A 23,067-nucleotide genomic window follows, 5' to 3' on the forward strand; every position below is an offset into this window, starting at 1 on the left:
ACATCAAAGTAATAAATGTCTTTAGTAAAAGATTGGGTTCTTCGTTCAGGGATTATAACTCAGAAGTCTAATGTCTTTTGACTTCCTTTGGAGTAGCTGCCTTATAATTTCCTTGAGCCACTTCCAAGTATTCTACTGAAAACAGAGATAATCACTTACCCAAGATTCTTCTCCACAATCAAAATACTGCCTTTAATTTTGTAAGTGAATACAAGAGCAAGGGCAATACCCTTCCAAACCATGAGAGAGATAACAGATTAATTAAAACTCTTTCATGGCCACTGTACCTACATTCTAGCTCCAAAGACCTAATAATGGACCGCTTACATTTTCAAATGGAAAAAAGCACTCCTCTTGGCCACACTTGTTGGTATGAAAAAAGCAAATTCTCTCAATCATGGTTCAATCTTCAGGGAACTTTCTACCTGGAAATTTGATACCTGAGTCATCTACTCCAAGGTCAGAGCACGGAGCTCTGCAAGATGTCACCATGTGTCTTGCCCAGCTTAGCATTGGTCTGATCAAACTAAGCATTTTCCTGCAAGCAGTCCAATTGTAAATAATCACACTTGAGACCAGTAGGATTTCTGACTTCTTTGTCATTTTGCAAAGCTTTAACCATTACACCATGATCAAACAACCCGCCATGAGAAAGCAGAATGTACACGGTATTGCAGTAAAAACATCAGGAAGTGACCTCAGTGACTGTCCATTTAATTATTCTTAGCTCTCCACTGTCCCTCTCTGCAGTTTCCACAGCAAGTGCTGCATAATCAAACATTAAACACTTCCCCTTGTGTAGCCACAACTGAATTATGCAAGACATGATATATTACTTCAACAACAACAATAGAAATCCCTCAGCTGCTGACACAGCTATAGCAACTAATAGTTTCTGCCTAGCAGTGATGAAAAGTTTAAAGGAAATAAAAATGCCTAAAAGAATAAGTTATTTAATAACTATTTTAGAGGTCTATAATACAAAGTAGATGTTTCTTTTTGTTTTCATTTATCTATTCCCAGGATTCCGGAAAGTCAATATACTCTCTTTATTATCAAAATTTCTTGATAGAGGTATTGAGCAAAACCCTGTAACTTCACCAGCATACATTTAACTTTATTTCAATATGTGCATTTTATGTTCACAAGTTTCCTTTTGCAATTATATCACACATGAAAAATTACCACTGCTGGTTTGTCTTGATAAAAAGTAAATAATAATTCTAATAAAGTTATTCTTCTTCTGCAAATATGCTAAGGCTTGCAACCTAACCTAATCATCACATGTGTTAATTTCAATGTGCTGTAAAATATAAAACTCCAACCTGAGATACAATAAGCAGAGGAATGGGATTCCCTGGCAGCTCAGCGGTAGAGAATCTGCCTGCCAATGCAGGAGACATGGGTTTGATCCCTGGGTCAGGAAGATTCCCTGGAGAAGGAAATGGAAACCCACTCCCATGTTCTTGTCTGGGAAACCCACAGACAGAGGAGCCTGGTGGGCTACAGCCCATGGGGTCGCACCGAGTAGGATACGACTAGGTAATTAAACAACAAACAAAGCAGAGGACTAGTCTTTCTACTTACTTATTCAGATTTTAACTTCAGACGCACAGATGTTTAAGTATCCTCTAAACACAAGGTAAAATGAAAGGAAGCACAGCCTAAAATAATTGTTAAAAACATAGGCTCTAGGCCTTATTGGGTCAAATCTCACCCCCCTATCCATTAATAGCTGTGTGATCTTGAGTAAGTTACTTAACCTCTCTATGCCTCAGTTGCTCCATCTATAAAACAGACATAGTAACCATACATACCTCAAAGGTTGTTATGAAAATTAAATTAAATGGGTTATTATTTGTAAAGAAACAAACATGCATGCAATTCCTTTACAAAACAAACACTATATGAGTGTTTGATACATTTTATTTAATTATACATGTTAATAAAAGTTTAAAAAAAGACCAACAATTTTGCCTGTCTTCAAGGTCCCATTCCTTCCTATCTGCCTCGGTGTCATGTGCCAGTCATCACAGATCTATTTTACATCATCAAGCAACCTCTTGCTCTTCCCATGTCTCTTCTCTTCATCATTTGCACTTATACTATCTCAGGCTTAAAAAAAAGACAAAACCCTGCCATTTTAAGAAAGTGTTAATTAAATAGCTAATTCATTAATTAAACCCTTTCTTGGCTTTTCCTACTTCCCACTTCAGCTACCATCCCAATGCGTTCTTTCTTTCAACATCTTTCAAGATGTTCTACCAAACATCGTGAAAAATCATTTAAGATAAATGACGGGAGCTCTCACTGTCTCGTTCTGCCCTAACCCCCATTTTGACCTGGCTTCTATCACTGTCATTCACTAAAAGGATTCTTCCCAAGATCAGAGACCAACTTCATTTGCTGAAACACAGCATCATCCTCTTGGTCGTTTGGGAACCCCTGGGCATAGTGAGGTACCTGCATCCCTTTCTCAAAACCCTCTCTTCCATTGGTTGCTATAACATCCACCCCTTTTACTCCTATACCCTCTGCTCCCTCCTTCTCAGTCCCTGCTTCAGGTCTTTGTTCCTCTGCCCTGAAGAGCAGACATTCCCTACCCTTCTTCTTCTCCCTCAACAAAACACTGGTTCCTTTAGGTAATCTCATCTAACACTCAAATCCTTATCTCTAACCCAAACTGAAAGTGTTAGTCGCCCAGTCATGTCTGACTCTCTGCGACCCCATGGATTACTGTAACCTACCAGGCTCCTCTGTCTATGGGATTCCCCAGGCAAGAACACTGGAGTGGGTTGCCATGCCCTTCTCCAAGGATCTTCCCAACCCAGGGATTGAACCTGGGTCTTCAGCATTGTGGGCAGATTCTCTGACTGAGCCACTAGGAAAGCCCAAGAATACTGGAATGGGTAGCCTATCCCTTCTCCAGGGGATCTTCCCGACCCAGGAATCGAACCAGGATCTCCTACATTGCAGGCAAATTTACCAGCTTTAACAGCTGAGCTATCAGGGAAGCCCAACAACAGATGAATGGATAAACAAAATGTAGTATATTCACACAACAGAATACTGTTCATCCTTAAAAAAGGTAGGAAATTTTGATACTTACTATAACATGAATGAAGAGCGTGTGTGAAGGTCAGAAAGAAAGAAAAAAAGAATATGGAGAATCTGAAGAAATCAAAAAGTTCAGGAAGGCTGGGGGAAAAACAAAAACACACATTTGCAGTTAACATGATTTCTAAACTTGATATGATCTTAAGCATCTGAGGCCACATACTATCCTCCAAATAGAGCAACCATGTATGAGTTTCTGGCATCGTGGAGTCAAACAAGAAAAAAAATTGTTAGCAATTGCCTAATCAGAAATGAGGGTCTTCTTGAGCTTCAAAGTTAGGAAACTTTCATAAAATTCCAAGAGTGCTGTAAAGTTTTTCTAGGCTGAGCATACAGAGGTACGCTACTCACATGAAGTCTAAACCACAAAAAGTTTTAGGGCTTCATCACAGCTCTCTGAAAAGATAAGTAGTACTTGTTGCTTTTGGAGAACAACCTAGCTCAGGAGGGGAGAAAAAAATGCTTCTGCCTGTGTTCTCCGAACACTTTGTCAATCTTGAGCTTATGTTACAGATCATTACAGCTCTGCCTGCGAGTAGAATTATACACAGGGTTATGCCAATGGTTCCATTTTCAGGGTATCTCTCTCATCCATAAAATTTAATTCAGGCAAAAAGCTGGCAAACAAAATCCTGGCTCAGAGAACACCTTATTTATATATTATGTAAATTAGCATATACATGTTCATTTATTTGTATGTATATGAATAAGCACATACACACACACACACAAAACACAAGTAATAGTAAATAATTTTAGAAGTGCACAGCTCTAACAGATTTTAAGATGCTTTCATCACAGTGATATATTATAGCTTTTAAAATGTACTGCAGTCTTAGACTAAAATATTTCCAAAATGAAATGTGGCATGTAATTAATTTATTCAAGCACCTGGTTCTTATTACGTTTATTGACTAGGAAAACACAATGTGTTTGCATACTGACTGAGCTAGTACAGTGGATGCACAAGTAAGAGACACATGCCCAAGCTCTCCCTACTCCTCAGGAGGGACCTACCCTGATGAGACTGAAGAGGCATTCAGTACCAAGTATTTTTCAGGATGACAGAGAAATGGAGACAGAGGTTGAGCATGTATAAGGTCAGTTTTACATCAAAAGCCACCTGATGGGAAGAGCCGACTCATTAGAAAAGATCCTGATGCTGGGAAAGATTGAAGGCAGAGGATGAGATGGTTAGATGGCATCACCAACTCAATGGACATGAGTTTGAGGAAGCTCCGGGAGATGGTGAAGGACAGGGAAGCCTGGCGTGCAGCAATCCATGGTGTTGCAAAGTGTTGGACATGACTGAGCAAATAAACAACAACAATCAGAGACGAAAAGGAGGTCAAGAGTAAAGAAAGAGCAAAGATGAAAGAGAAAGAATTTACAAACTTTAGTTAAGGTTTAAATGTGAAGAAGGACCCATTAGACTATAATTCCCTCAACTAAGGAAACTCTATAGCTGATTCCCAGTTCAATGCACATACAGTATAAATGCTGACAGAACATTATTTGATGGGAAGGAAACATGGCCCACTTCGCTTCTTCTTGATTGTCACACCAGTCCTGCTATTCTTAACAAAAGCACGGCATTTCCAAATACCCATGTTTCCCAGGTGGTGCTAATGGTAAAGAACCCGTCTGCCAGTGCAGGAGACTAAGAGCTGCAGGTTTGATCCCTGGGCTGTCAAGATCCCCTGGAGAAGGGCATGGCAACCCACTCCAGTATTCTTGCCTGGAGAATCCCATGGACAGAGGAGTTTGGTGGGCTACAGTCCATGGGGTTGCAAAGAGTTGGACACGATTGAAGCAACTTAGCACATATGCATGCTAAGGGAAGCAAGGAGACTCGAACGGGACAAGAAGCAAAGTAACCAGTTCTAGAATTACCCGATCACATGGCATCAGCATAACACATCTCTGGATTTGCTCTGTCATAAACCAGCAACAATGAATATTTCAGTGTCCCTGACTGGTCTGAACCTTAACCACTCAGCTTTGGAGTCTAGACTCAATTGTCTTCTCTACGATATTATATTTTTTGGCTTGACTACAATTTCATTTGACTCACCTAGTCTGCTAGGGACACACTAAGTAGTCCAAGATGAAAGATGAGTATATGATTAGTGAATATACCAGACTTACAGATGAACTAAAGGAAAGGGAAAGGAAAGGGAAGTCGCTCAGTCGTGTCCGACTCTTTGCGACCCCGTGGACTGTAGCCCACCAGGCTCCTCCGTCCATGGGATTCTCCAGGCAAGAATACTGGAGTGGTTTGCCATTTCCTTCTCCAGGGGATCTTCCCGACCCAGGGATCGAACCCAGGTCTCCCGCATTGGAGGCAGACGCTTTAACCTCTGAGCCACCAGGGAAGTCCCGATGAACTAAAAGACAAGGAGAAAGAAAAATTCAAAAGCTTGGAAAAAATGTTCACCTGCCATCATAACATTAATCTCATCCATTCTTGTCAATATCATTCCCCTTTCTGTTCAACATTTGGCCTCAAATTTAACCTGCTGAAACGAACAATCTGCTAATGAGTCAGCCTGAAATGGACAATCAGGTTTATGTGAAAACTAACACAAAAGAAAGTCAATTTTGTGTATAAAATTCTACTGGCTCAATTTTCCTTGGGCCACGTGTACATGCGTAGTTAATGTTTAATGTCAGATGAACCTTTAGTTTCCTTATCTGTAAAATGTGTATGATCTCCATCTGGACTTACATCCAGGGTGACTTTAAGACCACCAGAATCAAAATTAGCTAGCAAACATGGGTCGCATTTTCCAGTAAGAGGAACTCCTCGTCTTGCTCTGCCTCTTCCAACATTAGGGCCGTGTTCACTTTTCCCCTTTGATCTGTAGGTGACGGTGGGAATTTCAAGCTCTTCCACAAAGCCATGCAGGTTGGAAAGCCAAGGCTGCTGCCCTGGAAACTGAAGGTGTGTGCTTTTCATGAGGATGATGTTTCTAAAGAACCAGTGCACAAGTTACACTCCACCTCTCTGCCGTCTTATGTTCCAACAACATTAGGCCAGGAAGAACCGGCTTCGAGTTAATGGTTTCAGAGTACGAGCTATTAGCATTTTAGTTCGCTTTTATGTTTGCCCCCTCCGTTTCTGACTGTTACCTATTAAAACTTCACAGTAACAGAGACTACCCAAGTGGATCACTGAATTCACAGCAGTCAAAAAGAATCCAGAAGAATAAATCAGACATTCCAAATGCATAACCGATGTCTGTGTTTAAAAGAGGGCACATTATCTCATAAACTAGATTTGAGATGATCTCTTCTGAATCCTATTTCCTTCAAGAGCCAGAGCTGAATTTTCTGATTTTATTTTCACTATGCTCTGATCTGCCAAAAGATACACAGTGTGAGTTGCCGTTTCGCCTTGAATCCAGGCTGTCAAAAATGCCTGGACCCACAGACCCATAGCCGTGTACCACCCTGAGCGACACACACGGCTCACCTTCTCATCTCCTAGGACTTTCTCAAAAACAGTCATTTTCTCACTTATGGCCAATAATCCCATAATCTGACAAATACTTTTTAATGAATGTTCGTGAAAAGAGAATGTGTGTAATGTGTGTGTGTCAACTTTCTCATGCAACTCTCCAAGACCACGGAACAATTTTCTCTATTGCAAAATACATTCCAAATCCACCCACTTCTCTCCATTTCCACTGCTACAACGCCCTTGGGGCAAGCCACCATCACCTCTCACTGACCACATTCCAACAGCCTCTTCCTGGTCTTCCTCTGATTCCCTGCCTATCAGAGTAACCTCTTTTAAAAAAGCAGATCAGATCAGATCATTCCCTTGATTAAAATTTTCTACCTTCCTAATGAGCTCCAAGGCTTCCCCAGTGACTCAGCAATAAAGAATCCTGCCTGCAATGCAGGAGATACAGGTTCAGTCCCTGGGTCAGGAAGATCCCCGGGAGGTGAAATGGCAACCTACTCCAGTATTATTTTCTGGAAAATCCCATGGACAGATGGTCATAAGAGTTGGACATGACTGAGTGTCTACACACACACACACACACACACACACACACACACACACACACACACACACACAATGGGCTCCCAGCTCCCAGTGCAAACAGAATAAAATCCAAACTCCTTATCTCAATTCAGCCTCTACCTATGTTTTCAACCTACTACAAGCCTCCCCTCATCACTGTTCACCTGTCACCAGGTCTTCCTTCTGTTCCTTAAACACTCTTCCTCCCCAGCTTTGCAAACCTGTCTCTTTCTCATCAGTCTCTTTCCAAACCAGCCGGTTCCTGGACAGCCTATCAAGAACAGCCTCCTCACTCCAGGCACTATCACATATTGTGTTTATTTGTGCTTATTTTTTGTCTGTCTCTCCCACCAGACTGTACGCTCCATGAAAGAAGAGATCAAGTCTATCTTCCCTTCTTCCTTCATATAGGACACATGACAAGAGAACATCCTGATTAGGCCATCGTAAGTTGAAAACATGTCAAAAATGCATTTAATGTACCTAACCTACCAAATACCATGGCTCAGCCCATCTTAATGGAGAAGCAAATGGCAACCCACTCCAGTATTCTTGCCTAGAGAATCCCAGGGACAGAGGAGCCTGGTGGGCTGCTGTCTATGGGGTCGCACAGAGTCGGACACGACGGAAGTGACTTAGCAGCAGCAGCAGCCCATCTTAAATGTGCTCAGAAAACACAGTAGCCTACAGTTGGGCAAAATCATCTAACATAAAGCGTGTTTCATAATAAAGTGCTGAATATCACATAATTTATTGAATAAAAGAACCTAAACTGAACCATTGTTAAGTCGGGGACCATCTATAATTATTTTGTGCCTATTTTGTGCAAAGCTAGATTATTAGAATGTAGTAAAACAACAAGGCAAAAATCCCTTTCTTTATCCTTTGCCAGCCTGCCCTGTTCATCACTGTATCCCAGTACAAGGTGGTTATTCAGCAAATATTTACTGAATGAATGAAACATTATACACTGATGTGATCCTCAAGTTTTAGTGCTGTGCTTTAATACGCCTTTTAAAAATATTTTCATTAAACCAATCAAGTTACTAATAAATAAAACCTATTGAGCCTAGTCATATATACATCAGTAAAATAGTCAACGATAATGTCAAAAATCTTAGCTCTAACATAGGTATTAATTTGAAGAGCTGAGTGTTGTCCAAAGGCAACATGTACTGATCTTAGACAAAAAGACTTTGCTTACCAATCCTAACCTCTTGAACAGTTTCTCATCAATCACAGCCTCTCTTCACTTCCCTCCACTCCACAACCCCCACCCTCACAGAGACACGTGAATGGGTTAACTGAAGGATTGAAACAGTTTTGATATGTGTGAACATATCTCTAGTTTCTGAACTCTAACTCCACATAGAGTCTACTTTTTTTTTCTTTAATTTGCTTTTGGTCGTTTATCTATTCCATGGCTGGTAATGAAACCCACTTGGCAATTACCTGTTAGATGTGTCACACCCAATTTAACACTTCCAGCAATTATAATAAGTAAAGCCCAGATGTGAAATCATTTAAGCCTCCTCTCCCTTTTGCTGGTAGGATGCCCTGAGTCCCACCCAGAGGAGCCTATCACTGCCAACACCTTGACAGCTCACCCATTTCCAGGTCTGCCGAGATAGGCCTGGCTATCTTTCTGCCAAGTCAAGGAAGAGGAATCCTGAAAAACCACACAACCAGCTCCCGTGTTCCACAAAAAAAGGATTCACTCTTGAAGGTCACCATGTGACCAAGGCATACTCAATTTATATGCCGGCATCTAATCAAAGAGATAACCCCCACCCATGAAAAGACACATCAAGAGTCAAATGGGGCTCTGACCAGTTCAGAGGTTATTCGTTTGATGTCTGCATTCAGTGGTCTACATGATTTCAAGGAGTTTTTAGAGTTAAGTGCACAGACAGAAAATACACGATTTAACTGTTCTAGAGCTCCCTGGAACAGAAACATGTACTGAAAAGAACATACAATATTTGAGGAACAGGGAGTTCAACCAGTGCTTTGTGACAACCTAGAGGGATGCGATGGGGTAAGAGGCGGGAGGGAAGGGATATATGTATGCTTACAGCTGATTCACATCGTTGTACGGAAGAAGGCAACACAACACTTTAAGCAATTATCCTCCAATTAAAAATTATTTTAAAAAGAGAGAGAAGAAAAAAAATCTCTGAGGAAGAGGAAATGTGATTACTACAGGATAGCAGGTCCAGGTTCTAAGACAAGGACTCATGTTCAATTTACCTGTAAAGCATAGGTATCTAGCTATACTGTCTGCTCATTTGAACTGTCTAGGGAGGTACTGCTTTTCTGTACAGGCTCCCAGGTCCCAGCCCAGCCTACTGATGCCAAATCTCCAGGGACAGCATCTGGCTGCCCATGTGTGTGGGCTTCCCAGGTGGCACTGGTGGTAAAGAACCCACCGGCCAATGAAGGAGACGTAAGAGATGCGGGTTTGATCCCTGAGTCGCGAAGAACCCCTGGAGGAGGGCATGGCAACCCACTCTAGTATTCTTGCCTGGAGAATCCCTGTGGACAGAGGACCCTGGTGGAATATGGTCCAGAGTTGCAAATAGACACGACTGAAGCACCTTAGCACACACACGTACACCCATGTGTGTGTATTGTTTCTGAGATAAAGTGATGATCGACCATACTTAGAAACCACCGATCAACAGAACCTAAAATCTGAACTCAAATGCCATCAGAAGCCAGGCAGTTTAATGAGCAAAGCAGGTCAATAAAAGACACAGGAAATAATGGAGCATGCATTCAAACTGTATTAGGAAAAGGAAAAAAAAAAACAAAACTGCCAGCCAAATTTGGTCTGCTCTTCTTGACTTTGTTATTTCTGTATTTAGATTATAACTTCTTGAAGCTAGTCACCATATCTCATTCATTTCTGTGCCTGATATAGTGTCTGATACACAGTAGGTTCAGTCAATGTTTGCTAAATTACTGTTGAAAATGAGGTGAAATCCCAACTCTTTTGATATGATTCAAAGGACTATCAATCAGAGAAACTCCTCATTTGTTCATTCAACCAAAATTTTGGACTTCCTTGGCAGTCCACATGTTCCCTGATTCCACTGCAGAGGACACAGGTTTAATCCCTGGTCAGTGAACTAAGATCCCACAAGCTGTGCGGATGGTCAAAAAAAAATTCTTTTTATTACATATCTAATATGTATATAAGGCTCTAAAGATATTGAATTAAATAGAGAAGATTCCTATGCATGTGGGGTTGACATCTGGGGTAGCAGGAGGGAAATAAACATTCACAAATAAGCCAATTTCACATAATGCTGTTATTCAGCATTAACATGGCTGCATTTAATCTCAAAGGTTGTTTAAACCACATAGAAGTCAATGGTAAGTACTAGTTTCAGAGAAGGTGAAGAATACCCACTTGATGAGGGGTAGAGGAGGAATTTATACATTTTTTTTAAAACTTAATTTTTATCTTTGGCTGTGCTGGGCTTTGTTGCTGTGCATGGGCTTTTTCTAATTGCGGAGAGCAGGGGCTCCTCTCTAGTTGGGGTGCACGGGCTTCTCATCGTGGGGGCTTCTCTTCTAGAGCACGGGCTCCAGGCACACAGGGTTCAGTAGTTGCAGCACATGGGCTCTCGAGCGTGGGCTCAGTCGTGTGGCACGGGCCCAGGTGCTCCACGGTATGTGGGATCTTCCCGGACCAGGGATCAAACCTGTGTCCCCCACATTGGCAGGTGGATTCCTATTCACTGTACCCCCAGGGAAGTCCTAGAGGGGGAATTTAAATGGAGAGTTACATGCCCTGACTTCTGCCACCACACCAGTTGAGTGACCTTGGACAAATCATTCAACCCATCAGGAGAAATTAGAGGAAATTGTCTCTAAGACTTCCTGGCCCTAGGATTTTATTAATATTTTCCACTAGTAAAGATGTACGAGCAAAATTTCACATACTGTGATGGTCAGGCCCAATCTAGTGTCCAAATACTTTCAGGTACCATCCCACAAGGGCTGGCTCGTGACATTTACGTGCTATTATAAACCAAATATTTTCCAAGTGTTTCCTGAGCCCACCTCTACGGTTTACCTAAGGCAAAACCACAGCCTCGGGTATTTATTGCCACAGTGCAATAACTACTGGCATGCCTGGACAAAGTTATGAAGTTGGCACTGTCACGGCCTGAGGGCGAAGGAAACCAAATACCAAGTTCAAGGTGATTAAGGAATCCAGAAATTAGTTGAATTCCCTCATTCAACAAACATTAATAAGAAGCTGCAGGAAGCATTGGTACAGTTCCTAAGGAAAACACACACACACACACAGGCTCTTCCCATAACCATAAGGACCCTGATCCCAGTGCAGAGATGCTTAACCAGGGTTTCAAAGGCTCCATGAACCCCATGAAATTAAATGCCAAATTTGGGGTGTATGGGCACATTTCTAAGGAGAGAATCCATAGCTTTTATTAAATTCTCAAAAGGGCTGATGATCCAAATTGGAGACATGACACAAGATGCTTGAGGGAGGGTCTCTCTTTGACTTGTCGTGCGAATCCCCATTATATAAACAAAGAAACAGAGGTTTAGGGAAGTTAACGTGCCAAGAGGCAGCCTAGAAGTGGCCGAGCAGAAATGTGAACCTTGATCTGCCCATCTCCAAAGTCTGTATTTTTCCCTGCGTGTCATGCACTCTCACACTATTTGCATAGCTTACCAAAAATTAAACAAACAAACAAACAAAAAAAATCAGAAAAAGGCTGCTTAACAGAATGAGTCAGCGAAGCCCCATGGACCAAGGACCATTGTCATATGCTGTCAGGGGCAAAATCAGAGTCAAGTCCACTATTTCCTAGAAGCTACAGATGCCAATACAGCCATTTCTCAACTTCTGTCTCCACTTCACCAGACTAAGATGACAGAAGTACAAGAGCCCAAAATAGGGGTTTATGACTTTAGAGATTTTTTTTCCCTGAAGGAGTCAAAGCACATGAATTTCCCCAGGCAGTCCAATCCTGGTCACTGTCTTACACATCCCCAAGACAGGATTTGGGTAACTTCTCCCCACCACTTGAATTCGGTGGGTTTGCATACATCTCACTTTCTGAACTTCCCTCTGAGTTTAACTTTTGGCCTTGACCCTTCATATTCACAGAAATGGTTGTATTCATTTCATGAGAAATATCAGAATGCATTTATATAAAAAGGCAACCTGAAAATCATGTGTTGAACATGACACACTTTGGAGGAAAGAAATATACACTTCTGTATTTTTGTGTAATGGACCAGAGTGGGTTGCCATTTCCTTCTCCAGAGGACCTTCCCGACCCAGAGATCAAACCCATGTCTCCTTCATCTCCTGCATTGGCAGGTGGATTCTTTACCACTGAGCCACCTGGGAAGCCCTTGGAACCTGGAGTTAGCCTCAAACCTAGGACTGCTGTTTAGAAACTGTGTAACCTTGTGTAAGTTATTTTACCTGGAAGAACCCTGATTATACAATTTGTAAAATAGGAAAAGGGACTTCCCTGATGGTCCAGTGGTTAAGAATCTACCTTGCGATACAGGGGACACGGGTTCGATCCCTAGTCAGGGAACTAAGATCCCACGTGCCTGGAGCAACTAAGCCGCAACATGCCACAACAACTGAGCCCACAAGCCACAACTGAACAGGCTGTGCACAGCAATGAAAGATCCTGCATGATGCAACAAAGATCCTACATGCCACAACTAAGACCCAATGAAGTCAAACAAATAAACATTTTTAAAAAAGGAAAATAGGGATAAGGATTTTCAGATTTTAAAAATCAACAGATTTTTAGTGAGTGCCGATTTGTGCCACTGTTCCAGGCCCTAGGGGTACATTTTTTAATGTAAGAGCTAAAGTTCCTTTCTTCATAAAGCGTATACGCTCAGTGTAAGACTAAAATAGCCAAATAAATAAGTAAAAAAATATAAAATAATTTTCATAACACTGATCACATTAATGGGGCTTCTCAGGTGGTGCAGTGGTACAGAATCTGCCTGCCAATGCAGAAGCCACAGGAGACATGGGTTCAAACCCTGGGTCAGGAAGATCCTCCAGAGAAGAAATGGCAACTCACTTAAATATTCTTGCCTGGGAAATCCCATGGACAGAGAAGCCTGTCTGGCTCCAGTCCACGGGGTCACAAAGAGTCAGACATGACAGCAACTAAACGACAACAGCAACAAGAGATCACATTAATAAAATCATAGCTAATGGTTCTTGCCTTTTCATTGTGTTTATGGGGCTTCCTTTGGCCACATGATGCGAAAAGCCGACTCACTGGAAAAGACCTTGATGCTGGGAAAGATTGAAGGCAGGAGAAGAGGGCTATGGCTGATTCATGTTGATGTTTGACAGAATTAGCCTTCAATTAAAAAATAAATTAATTAAAAAAAAAAAAAGGGAGAAGGGGGCAACAGAGGATGAGATGGTTGGATGGCATCCCTGACTCAATGGACATGAGCTTGAAAAAGCTCCAGGATACAGTGAAGGACACGGAAGCCTGGAGTGCTGCAGTCCATGGGGTCACAAAGAGTCAGACACAATTTAGCAACTGAACAACAACAATGGTTCTTGAATGTATACAATGTGTCAGAAACTATTATAAGTCTTGATTTATTGTATTCTCATAATGGAGCAACATAAAATTATGATATCCATTTTCTGGAGGAGAAAACTAAAGGCCCAAAAGGTTAAGTAACTTGCCCAAAGTCACACAGCTGGTGAGGGGCAGGGCCGACCAAGATGGAAACCCAGACCATCTGACAGTAGAACCTCGCTCATCACCTGCACCAGGTAAATTAACACAAATAAAATGAATGACACAAACAGAGGAAGACTGCTGCAGCTTGACTGGCCAGAGAGGCTACACTGAGCAGGTGTCATTTGAGGTAAGATACAAATCACAAGAAGCAGCAGCCAGGCTCACAGTAAAGATCTAAAGGGAGAGTTCCAGGCAGGAAGAACAGCTGGTACAAATGCCCTGAGGCAGACCAGCCTGGGACAGAAAGAAGCCCAGCAGTTCTCAGCACAGTGGACAAGTCTGGGGAGTGGGCAGAAGCCCAATCACGTGGAGCGTGATCAGCCAGAACACAGGATTTCACTCTGTGTGCCAAACAATCACGGAGGGGCTTTAAGTAGAGAGGGGACACAACTCGATGTACATTTTTAAAGTCTGAGACCAACTGATGTGTAGGAAATGAACTATGATAAGCAGAGGGCTGTGCAAAGTTGAAGTGAACAGGGGCTTCCTTGGTGGTCCAGGGGTTTTAAAAATCTGTCTTCCCATGCAGAGGAGGTGAGTTCATCCCTGGGCTGGGGGTGGGGGAGCGGGGTGTTAGTTACTAGAATCAGGGCAACTAAGCCGGTGCAATGCAACTACTACTGCCTGCTCTAGAGCCTGCATGCTACAACTAGACAGAAGCCCATACACAGCAACAAAGAGCCTGGGAGGCACAACAAAAGATCCTGCATGCTGCAACTAAGACCCAAAGCAGCCAAATAAATTAAAATTTAAAAAAAATTTTTTTTTTAAGTTTAAGTGGGGAGACCAATTTGGGGGTAAGCAAGTCCAATCAAGAGATAAATGATGGGGACTTCCCTGGTGGTCCAGTGACTGAGACTCCACGCTCCCAATGCAGGGGGCCGGGGTTTGATCCCCGGTCAGGGGACTAGATCCCACATGCTGCAACTAAGACCCAGTACAGGCAAATAAATAAATTAAAAAAAAAAAAAAAAAAAAAACCAGAAACGATGACTTGAAGTAACAGAGGTAGGAGAAAGTGTACAGGCTCCGGATGCATCAGAGACATGCCATGAGGATTAGATGAGGATGAGCAGAATATCTAGTAGAGTGTCTGACACACAGCAGCTATTTACATATGTTAATTACCTTCCCTGTCTAACAGTAAGGAAAGAGGCTTGGGCTTAAACCATAAATCATACCCCAAATGACTCAGCCTCCCTGACACCTCCCCCCCCGCCCCAATTTCTCCAAAGAAGCCCATAGCTCGGAGAGTACCCTGGGAATGCAACAAGTTCAAAACACAATGGAGAATTGATCTATTAAAGGAGCTGGACTGTTAAATTAAAACCGTTCCTGTGTGCCAAGCTGAGACACAAAGGGGCCAGTCTTCTTCAACAATAAAGACCAGTTAAGAGGAGACTCCAGTTACACAATCTCCTCCTCTTCACCGTGAGGCACTTAGATGGAATTTTTTTTTAATAGAAAAGACAAACTCTTGAGTAAATGTAATAATTGTCTCAATAATGTGCCCCAACCACCCAAGAAGTTAAAAAAAAAAAAAAAAGAAAGAAACTGGAAAATTAGGATTCTTCTCTTACAGGATCAGTTCATTGCTGTCTCAAGTACAGGTTACGTTCACCCCAGCGATGGGATGATACTACTTGGGAGATCTGACAGCCTGATAGCAATTCAAGAAACAGAAAGATTACCTTCCAAGTATAAAAAAAAAAAAAAAGAGGCAAACAAGCTAACTAATAAAACAATCAGAAGCTTGTCAATGAGGCCAACTGACTGAAATAATTTTCACATGTTGTCCAAAATATGTTCTTTTTAGAGAATCCCTCAAAAATGTCCCAAACAGGCAGGCCTATGGTGAACTCAACTCAAAAATAGCACTTACGTATTCTTTTCTTATAACAAAAACCACCATCAACTGACCTAAGGTAAATATTAATAATTACCAAAAACAGAGAATCTCCCTGTGCTTCCTAAACTCAAAAAGCTCAAGCCCAAGGAATGAAACCCTCAGCTGAGAGCAAGCACAAAAGAGGAGAGAAATTTTCTTCTCTGCATTGCCTCACTCAGGCAAAGCTCCAGAGTGAAGAAGAAATCAGCCTTGAAGTTAAAACTCATAAAACTCTCATTCCATTCTTTGAATTTTTTAACCATTCCAGTCTTCCTAATTGCTCTAGCACAATGGTTCAACAAAAGATCTGCAAGATCAATACTATTTTCATAATACTATCATTTGCTTTTTTCACTGTGTTGACAATTGCACCGATGGTTCAAAAGAATGATGGGTGATGTTTCAGGTACTGTGGGCACAAACCAAGCCAAAAGCACAAAAATGCACCATCAGTCACTGTGTTCTTTACATCATGCAGTCCAGTAAAAAGAGAAAAAAGAAAAAAGTTTGTTTCACTTGAGAATGCCCCTGATAAAGCAGTAAAAATGATTAACTTTATTAAATCTCGAAAGTAAGTAAGTAAGCTGTCTTTTTAGTATTCTGTGTGTCAAAATGAGAAGTTTACTTAAAGCACTTCAAAGTAAGATGGCTGTTTCAAAGAAAAGTCCTTGTTTGATTATTTGAGTTATGGACGAAACTAGCCAATTTTTTCACAGAACATCATTTTTACTTGAGAAAACAACTGACACACAAAACATGCTTAGTCAGACTTTGCAATTTGGCAAACATCTTTTCAAAAATTAATGAATACTTCTAAATTTCTCAATTTTAGTTCCTAACATAATATCAATATATACAGAAGCTTTGGGGGGGGGGGCGTCCTCAATAACTTTTAGCAGTAGAGTCAGCCCTCTGTACCTATGGGTTCTGCATCTGTGGATTCAACCAATCACAGATCAAAAAAACTCGGGGGGCAGGGGGGGGGGGGAAATTCCAGATAGTTCCAAAAAGCAAAATTTGTATTTATCACATGCCAAGGGCTTCCCTGGTGGCTCAGCTGGTAAAGAATCCTCCTGCAATGTGGGAGACCTAGGTTCGATCCCTGGGTTGGAAAAGATCCCCTGGAGAAGGAAATGGCTACCCACTCCAGTATTCTGGCCTGGAGAATTCCATGGACTGTATAGAGTCAGTCACAATTGAGCGACTTTTGCTCACTCACTTAACAAGTATTTACATAGCATTTACGCTGTATAAGGTATTATAAGTAATCTACAGAGGATTTAAAGTATATAGGAGGATGTGTGTAGGTTATATATAAAACCTACCCCATTTTATATAAAGGACTTGGATTTTGGTATCTGCAGGGGGCCCTGGAACCAACCCCCTACAGATACTGAGGGTCAACTGTGTAAGTCGAAAAAGCCTCCTGAAGCCAATAAGTTGAGAATTTAGGCTTAAAAATAGAATAGCTGCACTTTTCCACACACATCCTGCACAAACAAAAAACAGAAAAGAAGACAAACTGAATTTCTTTGGACTGTATTGTGCAATTTACTTAAGGCCCATGGGCCTTGCTAATTTGCATGTCTGATTTACTCCAAGTCCTTTCTTCCTCCTCCTCCCTGGCAAGAAACCACAGACAAATTCCATCGTTATTTCACAACCCCCTCTTAAGCAAACTGCGATGCTGCAGGACAGACGTGGAGCTCATCCAGCCTGGCAAACAGGGGGAAGGAGTTCAGCTCCAGGGCTTTTGAGCCAAGGGCCCTTTTCAAACATTAAATCCACAAAACACGGCATTAGCTTGCTCAAAGCAAATAGTTAATTTGTCCTTTCACAAGAAACCAAAAGGACAAAATCACACGGCTAGACATGGCTTCAGCCCCCACACTAACCCTTCCCCACCCCCCTGTCCCAAGCAAGTAAATGTCTAAACCATGAAGAATCAACAAGTCAATCAATCCATAACAAATATTTATACTGTCTACGTGGAAAAAAAAAGAGAGAGAGAGAGAGAACATATACATGGTCACAAAAGAAAACTAACAATACAGGTAATGAAAAAAAAAAAAAGCCCGCATAAAACAGTGGTGTGTAAGTGTGAAGAAAGGACAAAATAAAAATAAAAAAATACGTACCAACATGACCAAGGGCATGAAAAAAATGGGAAGAAGAAAGTAGAAAATTAAACACAGGTAGTAAGGCGTAAGAATGCTGAAAGATTAGTAAAGGAAAGGCTCTTCTCAGACACCAGTAATCGGACCTTTTGGCTAAGATGCCATTTCAACGGGCAGAAATGGAAGATGACATTAGAATGTTAGATTTTACCCAGATTATGAAGATTCTCAAAGTTCAGGTAAGTAGTCTAGAGTCTATCCCACACGTCATGAGGGGCCAAAAAGGCTTTTGAGAAGGACAGGAGCACAATGGAAGTGTGCTATTTTATTTGCTGTTTTGTTTTTTAAACACTAAGCTATTTATTAATAATATGGTCTAGTTATAAGAACCCAAGCCTAGAGGCTGAGGGAAAGGAGGGCAGATAAGGAGACTGAGAAGCACAGACAGACAAGGGCTGGGCTTGAACAAGGAGATGGTGATGGAAATGAAAAAGCATCAAAAGCTACATCGAGGTAGATAAATCTGGAACCTAATCTAGTACCAAGAGTGTAAAAACAGGTGGGAAGATCTTACACAGAAATAAAGAAGTCAAGGTCATTAACAGCCCATCTACTGAAGGTCTACTAAGCTTCTTGTTGTGCTAGGCTATAAATGAAATACTGATTTGGAGGTAAAGATAAGAGATTTAAAACATACTGAGAGATGGGAGTATGGGTGTGATGGACTGGCACTCAGCAGCCCTCCAATCCTATCACGGTGTCTTCCAATGCTGCAGAGGATGGAAAGCTAAAAACTACATTTCCCAGAGCCCTTCATGGCTAGGGTTCTGGGTGAGGGTATGGTTCTACCAATTACAAGGCTCCATGTGAAATGTAGAAGGCAGAAGTCCAATGGAGGCCATCCTCTTGCTGTTCCAACTTTTTCCATAGGCAACACAGTTATGGAAAGATTAAAGGATTTCTGCAGCAACATTTCAGGATCTGGCCAATAACTTTGGTGTTATCCAAGGCCAGTTGTAATGGTGGTACCTTTCTGTTCCTGGATAGAAACCATAGCTTGTATGTTCTTAAAACAGTGCTAGTAATGGCTTCCTGATCCCTTGCCTTCTTGAGTATGATGGATTAGCAGTCCACCTGGCAGGCCAGTCTGTTTCAGAAGCCCACCTACAGAGGCTCAGCTTCCATTTCTCTGGTCCTCTCAATGACTCTGTAAGAATCTATTTCCCTGTCTTGGGCTTCCCCACTGGCTCAGTGATAAAGAACCCGCCTGCCAATGCAGGAGACACAGGTTCTATCCCTGGGACGGGAAGATCCCCTGGAGAAGGAAATGGCAACCCACCCCAATATTCTTGCCTGGGAAATCCCACGGACAGAGGAGCCTGGCAGGCTACAGTCTATAGGGTCACAAAGAGTCGGACACAGCTTAGCGACTAAATAAAAACACATTTCCCTATCTTACCTAATTTCTATTTCCTGCAACCAAATGCAGACACACAAGTGGGCTTAAATAAGGGCAGAACAATTAAGTGAAAGTATTTGATGAGTGGCTTTAAAACAGTCAGGGACTCTCCCCGACAGCAGTCAGGGACTATGTTAATTCAGCCTCTAAAATTTCCACAACTCATCTTTTGAATCAATAAAGGAAAATCCTCTTAGCTTTCTTAATGAATTATAAACAATATCTTACATTTATTGGAGCTTTGAAAATAAGTAAAGGCATTTTGAAGAGTTCTCACTTCATTTTACCTGGCACAGGATATGAAAAGGGTATCATCATCTTAATTTTAAGAAAGGAGAGAACCAAAGCACAGAGAAGGTAAACAATCTGCCTAAGGTCAGAGAGGTGGTAAGTTACAGGTCCAACTAAAGCACTTCCTGCTTTAAACCTATTTTCTCCTGTTTGGCATTCTGTCAGTTAACTCTAACCACGTCCTAAAGTGAATGTTAAAATTGTTGGTGTGGAAATATTAGGAGCCTAAGAGGGCTTGTAAAACCGCAGAGAATTCAATGGGGCCTAACTTACAACCATGGAAAAAATTAAAATCCCGTGTGTAATTTTCTTCTCCAATTTTAACCTAAAATGTGGTGTCTGTGGCAGACCCACTGTTCCTAGGACATGCTTCCAACACACACAGTCTGGGTAGCAAGTGTCATCCAACCATTTGGGCAGCTATTCATTTATTTTCCTATCATTCTAAGAGTTGGAAAATTAACAGTGTTGTGTTTACAAACCATCACTGGGCTATTACATAAAAGCTCAAATATGTTTACCTGACTCACAACTCTGGTTTGAAGAAGCTCAAAAGCAAGTTAATATAAACCGATTCTGAGCAAATGTGCAGAAAGTAGCCCTGATAGAAGGAGGTTAAGCTTTGACCTTCCCAACTTTTTTCTCCAGAATGTACGATCCATCACGTACCGGGAAGATGTGAAGTGTTGGTAAGTACGCCTGTTAGTGAGAAATTCTGCTAATTATTACACCAAATAAGCATAGTTAACAGGCCATGGCCACAAGAGGGCCATGTTTCAGGGCATTAAATAGCTGCCTAGGGTGGAGATGAATATATTACACTATGCCCTCAACCAATAAAACAATTTCCCTGACACCTAGAAAGCCAGTCGCCTGAAGCAAGATAACGCAAGGGTTCCAGGGCTCTGTTATGTGAAAAAACGACACTTCAGCGCCATCTAGTGACATGTGCTTCTTAACCTGCAGAGAGTTAGGGCAACTGGCGATATCTTCCACCTAAGCTTGGAAGTAAGAAAAGGAAACAGGAATGGTGAGGGCCTCTCCAACTAAATATCTGCTTTTTAAAACATACCTATACTCTTTTTATTTTTGTACCTTCTTTTTTCCCCTGTGCTATACAGTGAAGTGAAAGTCACTCGGTTGTGTCCGACTCTTTGGGACCCCGTGGAATTCTCCAGGCCAGAACACTGGAGTGGGTAGCCTTTCCCTTCTCCAGGGGATCTTCCCAACCCAGGGATCGAACCCAGGTCTCCCCCATTGCAGGCGGATTCTTTACCAGCTGAGCCACCAGGAAAGCCCATGCTATACAGCAGGTTCTCATTAGTTATCTAAAACATAAATACATTCTTTTCTTTACTTCTGTCTCTACCTCTGCATCTCTAAATAACCACAAAGTAGGTATGCTTCAACTTAAACTCCTCTAAAATCAAACCAAAGCCCCAAACCAATCAGTTGCTTTCTAGAAAGATTTTGCTTTGCTCATCATCTTCTGGCAGAAAACTTCTTCAAAACTAAACGTCAAGAACGTCCAAAGTAGGAAAAGATAGCAGAGGGGTGGTAAATTAAGATGCAATAAAACCAAAGGCCTTGATCCCATAAGGCATATATGAAAACTAGCATACTCTGCATACCACAGTAGCATAATGCAGATGCTTTTTTAAAAAGGTAGGAAAACTTACCAATCTACAGGAAGAATTATCTGACAATAACTTTGTGGACTTCCATTCCACCCTCTGACCCAAAATTACCTTGCCCATAGAGACTGTTTCTGGTCTCTTGATTTCTAAAGTGGCACCAGAAAGATACATTGAATACTCCACACAAATATAGTGTATTCCCAAAACACTGCCATCGAAATCCTTGCCCTTCTCACGCTGATGGTTTGGTGAAAAGAGACCTGGACTACATTGCTGCAGATATAGGAGTGAACAAAAGCAGAGTCACTGTCTGTCTCCTGGAGTTCACATTGTCATAGAGGGAGGTAGACAAAAAACAGACAAGAAAATACATACTATATCAGATGATGGTAAGGGACAGCAGGAAAAATAAAACAGGGTAAAGGGAACAGAGATGGCCATCAGGCAATGAGATGGAGAGTGCTATTTTAGTGTGATCAGAGAAAGCCTCCTGAGAATGTAATGCTGAAATAGAGACCTCAAGGAAGTGAGGGAACCAGCCATGTAGATATCTGGGGAAAGAAAGTTCTAAGGTGGAACAGCAAGTCCAAAGGCCCTGGGGCAGGAAGCAGTTGCCTCGTCTGACAACAGAATGGAAGGGAGACAGATCAGACAGAAAGTCAAAAGGGTGTGTGTTTTATTGTCTAAATAGCAGCTTCACTGAGATGCAACTGACATGCCATGTAATTTGCCCTTTGAGAGTTTATAATTCAGAATGTATATGCACAGAGTTATGCAATCATCACCACAGCTTAATCACAGAACATTTTCATGATACCAAAAAGTAACCCTGTGTCCAAGATCAGTCACTCCTCGTGCCTCTCTCCCCAGCTCCTGGCCACCACTAATCTACTTTCTGTCCCCATGGATTTGTTTATTCTGGATATGAAATTGTATAACCTCTGGCCTTTTGTCACTGGCTTCTTTCACGAAGCTTTATGTTCTCAAAATCCATCCATGTTGTACCACGTATCAGTACTTCATCTTTTTTACTGCAGAATATCCCATTGTATGGATATACCACGTTTTGATTATTCATTTATCATTTGATGGACACTTGGCTGTTTCCACTTTTTGGCATAACGGCATTTTTGGCATTATGAATAATGCTGCTATGAAGTTTGACGCATCAGTTTTATATGGACAGACATGTTCATTCATCTTGGATAACAAGCAGTGGAATTGCTGGATTATAATGTTACAGGAAACCATAAAAAGTACTGAGCAAAAGAATTATATGATGTGAATTTTTTTTAATACTTGCTCCAGTTTTTGCACATAGAGAAAGCCAAGGAAAGTCATGGCAAGGCTAGTTAGGAAGACATGGCAATGATCCAGGAGAGCGAGGCCCGTAGGCTGGAGAAGAATGACAGAGGTAGGGGTTCCGAGAAGTGGCTGGATTCTAAATGAATTCTGAAGACAAGGGCAACAATTTGCTACCATATAAGGTGTGGGATGGGCTTCCCAGGTAGTGCTAGTAGTAAAGAATCGGCCTGTCAATGCAGGAGACATAAGAGATGCGGGTTCGATCCTGTCCGGGAAGATCCCCTGGAGGAGCGCATGGCAACCCACTCCCGTATTCTTGTCTGGAGAATCCCATGGACAGAGGAGCCTGGCAGGCTACAGTCCATGGGGTAGCAAAGAGTCAGACACGACTGAAGCAACTTAGCATGCACCCAAGATGTGGGATATAAAAAGACG

General features: G+C 41.7%; 1 protein-coding gene and 1 long non-coding RNA gene across 5 annotated transcripts in view; one reads left to right on the forward strand and one right to left on the reverse strand.

Moving 5' to 3' along the window:
• The window catches only part of FTO (FTO alpha-ketoglutarate dependent dioxygenase), a 416,242-nt gene that overhangs the window by 325,666 nt on the left and 67,509 nt on the right, over window positions 1–23,067 (reverse strand). The gene's annotated exons all lie outside the window — the stretch shown is intronic.
• Window positions 3,184–8,655, forward strand: LOC145515035 (uncharacterized). Its single transcript, XR_014060640.1, has 2 exons — window positions 3,184–4,845; window positions 7,698–8,655. It is a non-coding gene; the product is annotated as an uncharacterized LOC145515035 (long non-coding RNA).

Source organism: Giraffa tippelskirchi, chromosome 7 (genome assembly GCF_054371585.1).
Source record: "Giraffa tippelskirchi isolate mGirTip1 chromosome 7, T2T-mGirTip1v1.2.pri, whole genome shotgun sequence".
Classification (NCBI taxonomy): Eukaryota; Metazoa; Chordata; class Mammalia; order Artiodactyla; family Giraffidae; genus Giraffa; species Giraffa tippelskirchi.